This window comes from Gavialis gangeticus, unplaced genomic scaffold (genome assembly GCF_001723915.1).
Source record: "Gavialis gangeticus isolate Ggan-Ray unplaced genomic scaffold, GavGan_comp1, whole genome shotgun sequence".
NCBI lineage: Eukaryota > Metazoa > Chordata > Crocodylia > Gavialidae > Gavialis > Gavialis gangeticus.
Genome location: NW_017729030.1, coordinates 53869171 through 53874336, shown reverse-complemented (window position 1 = coordinate 53874336; position 5166 = coordinate 53869171).

Sequence of the window (5166 nt, the reverse complement as noted above, 5' to 3'; positions counted from 1 at the left end):
GTTTGTTGGCATCCTACTCAGCATTATTCTAATGGGAGGTAGAGTACAACTGGAAGCAGTGTAGACATGCCCCAAGTGACTTCCACATAAAATCAATAGTGGCAGTAAAGTTCTCAGTGAACAGCAAAGAGTTTCTCCTGCCTCTGATATTTCAGGGGGTTATAAGTAGAAGAGTTTGAGAATAGATAGGTGCATTCATATTGTGAGCATCATCTACAGTGGAAAGGCTTTTTCAAAGAGGAAAGTTTGTATACATTTGTGAAGATTCTCAGAGTCTGGATCCACTTGATTTCACTTGGATATGTGTCCTGTAGTTGGGTCCTCTTTATTGAAAAGATTTTGACCCCAGGTCTCACATGCTTTGCCCTGGGTTTTATGGTTTACTGTGTTCAAAAGTAAGGCAGTCATTGCAATGGTTCATAAATCCAATTTCAGTCCTTGATGTAGTTAGTGCTAGTTCCATTTATTACTTTGTAGATTAGGACCAAGGCCCTAAACTTGCATTGAAAGCTGACTGGGAAGTGAAAACCTGTGACAAGACTTAAAATCAGGCCTGATATGCTCATAGCAGCCTGGGCCACAGAGAAGGCAGGCGACCACGTTCCTAACCAGCTGGATCCTATGTATCATTTTCACATTCCATTTCAGATAGAGTGAATTACAGTAATACAACCTGAAGTTGATGCATGCATAGATCAACATGACTATAGTCTTACAAGGAGAGGTTGAGGGACCTGAACCTGTTCAGCCTCCACAAGAGAAGGCTGAGGGGGGTTCTAGTGGCCATTTACAAACTAGTCAGGGGGGACCAACAGGCATTGGGGGAGTCCCTGTTCCCCCGAGCACTCCCAGGAGTGACCAGGAATAATGGTCACAAGCTGGCAGAGGGTAGATTTAGGCTAGGTCCAAAAAATAAGGGGTTAACTCTGGTTTGTCTTCTCCCTTGTTTAGCACAAGTCTTCAGGATATAAGAAAGCTGGCAGAGGGTAGATTTAGGCTAGATAGCAGGAGGCGCTACTTAACGGGCAGGGTGACTAGGATCTGGAACCAACTTCCAAGAGAAGTGGTGCTGGCTCCTACCCTGGAGGTCTTTAAGAGGAGGCTGCATGAACACCTTGCCGGGGTCATTTGACCCCAGTACTCTTTCCTTCCACGGCAGGGGGTCAGATTTGATGATCTGCTCAGGTCCCTTCTGACCCTAGCAACTATGAAACTATGAAACTATGAAGTTGGTCCAGGAGGATATGGCAAGCTTTCCAAGGAAGACAGAAGAGAAAAAAGTATTTTTGGAAACTGCTGCTGTTTGGTCATCCAAGCTTAGCAAGACTCCAGGCAGAGGCAGATTAAGTTTTATTGCTCCCTGAACAGCGTGGCTCCCTGCCCCCATGGCCTAGGAACACCCTGACCTGTGCCCTGCCCCACACCCATGGGCCCTGTTCTCAGCTGGCACAGCAGGAGCAGCAGCTGGAGCGGGATGTACTGTCCCCTAGGCTCAGGGCAGTGAAGAGGGTAAGAAACTTTTCTTGTTTTACTTTTGTCTCCAAACCTATGATCAGTTTTGCCTGTCTAAGTTTTTTCTTAATAAATCCTTTTGCTATTTTATCTCCTTACTGATTGCCTGTGGAATGAATGATCTCTGAATAAGTGATATTCCAGGCTAGCCCCTTCTATGGAACAGGGGACCTAACATTTATCTCACAGCTCAAAGGGGAGCTGGCAGAGCTGGCAGCAATGGTTGGTGCCCAGGGCAGAGTCAGAGCCCAGGGCAGAGTCAGTGCCTAGGGCAGGCCTGTGAAAGTGGAAAACCGTATGGTCCTAAGAGCTGGGGAGAAGGTGCAGGTGCAGGAACATGGGGAAGGTGTGGAGCAGGAGTTTGAGAACAGGAGTGAGGGGTGAGTGGGGGAGAGGACCACAGTTCCCAGGGTGGGGGCAAGGAGAAGCAACAATCTTACCCATACCAGGAACTTCTAAACCATCTCTGGCTGAGCTGCTGCTGCCACCACCACGTGTGTTCCCTGTCCCAGATGTTGCTCTAAAAGGAGCAGCAGCCAAGGGCTGTTTTAGAGTTCCCAGCATGGGTATGATGCCAGGCTGTGGGCTCACCGGTGGTGGTGGACAATTCCAGCACCCCTCCTAACTTGGCACCTGGGGCAGATGACCCTTTCTCCTACCTCTAATTATCCTACTGACTGGCAGCGATTCCCTTGTTGCAGCTGTGGGGTCCAGTATAAGGACAGTGGAGCTGAGGCTTGTGGGGGGTAAGGAGTTATCCCAGGACAACCTTAGTCTTTTCCTTGGGACAAGAGGCAGTACAGCAGGGAGAAACTCAGGGCTCTGGGGGCCCCCTGCAGATAGGTTTGTCACACCTCCCCACTTACATTTTTGTCACCAGAAAGCAGAAGCTGAGAAAATTGCTTTATGTCTTCTGGTTTCTAATAACCATTTTTTTTATGGCTAAGGAACCTGGTCCAGAGCCTGCTGGAATCACTGGAGCGGCTCCATTTGAGTTTAGTTGGCTTTGGAGTAGGTTATTAATATTCATAGATTAATTTTTTCATAGATGTTAGGGTTGGAAGAGACCTCAGTAGATCATTGAAACCGAACCCCTGCCCTGGGCAGGGAAGAGCACTGGGGTCAGATGGCTCCAGCCAGGTGCTTGTCCAGTCCCCTCTTGAAGACCCACAAGGTAGGGGAGAGCACCACCTCCCTTGGAAGCCCATTTCAGATTCTGGCAACCCTTACTGTGAAGAAGTTCTTTCTAATGTCCAACCTAAATCTGCTGTCTGTGAATTTGTGGCCATTGTTCCTAGTTACTTCACGGGGTGCCCTAGTAAATAGAGCATCTCCTAGTCCCTGCTGCCCTCCCCTGATGAATTTATAGGCAGCCCAAGATCATCTCTCAGCCTTCTCCTGTGAAGGCTGAAGAAATCTAGGTCCCTCAGTCTCTCCTTGTAGGGCCTTGCCTGTAGGCCTCTGACCATATGAGTGTCCTCCTCTGAACCCTCTCAAGGTTCTCCGTATTCCTCTTGAAGCGCAGAGCCCAGCACTGGACACAGCACTCCAACTGTGGCCTGACCAGTGCCACATACAGGGGAAGCATCACCTCCCTGGATCCGTTCGTCATGCATCTGGTAATGCATGATAAAGTGCTGTTAGTCTTGTTGATCACTTTGTCACATTGACAACTCATGTTCATCTTGGAGTCAGCTATGACTCCAAGATCCCTTTCTGCTGCTATGCTGCTGAGAAGGTCATGCCCCAGCCTGTAAGTGTGTTGGTGGTTCTTCTTGCTCAGGTGCAGCACTCCGCACTTGTCTTTGTTGACCTGCATCCTATTCCATTCTGCCCATTTCCCAACCTGTCCAGATCTGCCTGAATCCATTCCCTACCCTCCAGTGTGTTAACTTTGTCCCATAACTTGGTATCATCTGCGAACTTGGACAGGGTGCTCTGTATAGTCAACACCTGTTAATATCAGCATGTCAGTGATCTCATGTTATGTTGCTTCCAAGTGACTGTTGTTATTATAGGGAGGGTCATCTGTATACCTGGTATGAAAAATGTTCCCGGGGAAAAGTTTCTGATAAGCAGCTGTTGCTCTTTTACCAGGTGTTGTTGCAAATCAACTTTGGCTGTGCCTGTTCAAATGGCCCTTGCTGTTTTGTGGGAGGTTCTTGCAGTGCCACTGACTGGTTGACAGCTGCATGGTGGGTCCCACTCTTATTCAAAGGAGTAATGTATAGTAATATGATCAACTAGAAAACTTGTCAGATATGAGTAGCTCAGTTGGAGAAGTCTTTACCAGTTCATTTATAGATACATGGGACATAAAGGTCCAAGTGCTTGCTGGCCACACAGCATGGAGGCAGAAATCATTAAGGAGGCTGTGAAGGGATCTGATTTTGGACTGGTTGGGATTCTCTAAGGAAAAGCACTTGGGGAAGTTTCAAGGTGAGCTTTTCCTCTCAGGAATGCATCCACAGCCCATCACACAGTGCCTGATGGATGTTCTGGCTCACCCCTGCCCTCCCAGCAGTAGAAAGGCAAGTACATGTAATAGTGAAGGAGCAATACATGTGGGAAGGTCCTGCATAGGGGAAGACATATGCCCATTTATGTGCAGTAGCATCAGCTGTCTGTTCTGGCAGAGGTTGAGCAGCCAGCAGAGACTGAGATCAACTATTTTGGCTATGTCCTGGAACTGAGGACTCTCAGTTGGACAGATGGAAGACGTGCCAAAGGAAAAGGGAAGTGGAGGTCGGAAATCCAAGGGAGATACTGATCCAAATGCTCAGAGGACAGCAGGGTCTACCTCTTTGTCCAAATGCTTATTAGCAGTGTAGTGGGCTAGGATACACATGCAAATGGAGATTTTTTGTAGTGTATAAATTGGTCAAAGATGAATAGATTGTACAAGGGAGAATTCAAGGTATTTCTCTGGCTGTAGAGACAGCCCTATACTTCATACCTCAAATTCCAGATCTCTGTGCACTAGAGCTGATCAAAAATCCAGCCTGATTTTTTTTTACATAATGCAAAGTACACACTATTCATTGACCCCATGCCGAAATGAATGCCCTTTATGGGCCTAAATTTAGAAAAGTCCAGCCTCAGGTAGAGAGCAAGCACAAAACATTTTAGTCAGTCAGGCTGAAGTATGCCAAAGTGAGAAGTGAATGAAAACATTTATTTTTAATGGGAAGATGTGGCCAGTCCTATGAACGGCATCACTGCTGCACTTTCTATGATAAGGGTTGAATTGTTTGCTAGTTCTCTTTGCCTTATGCAGCTGCAGTCAGGTCTGCTGGATTCTTACCCTTTTGCACCCATAAATGACTGAACTGTTAATTGCTGCATTCTCTCTGCAGTTCCACTGCTACAACTCCATTGACAGAAATGAGTTACCTGCACAAAAATTGCCGTTGCTGATGGCCTGGCACCACTGGTGGCAGTGGCCACTAAGCCACCATAGCTGTCCCATGCACTGCTGCTGCCCCGGGTGCAGAACTGCCCAGCTACACTTCTGCTAATTACCCAAACACAGCGAGCTGGACCAAGTGTGACAGATGGCATAATGAAAGCTGCTGAATATGGATTGTTCCTTGAGGCATAAAGGGTGCTTCTACACTAACGATGCGGCCAGGAGGAGCCCTGATCGCCTGATGG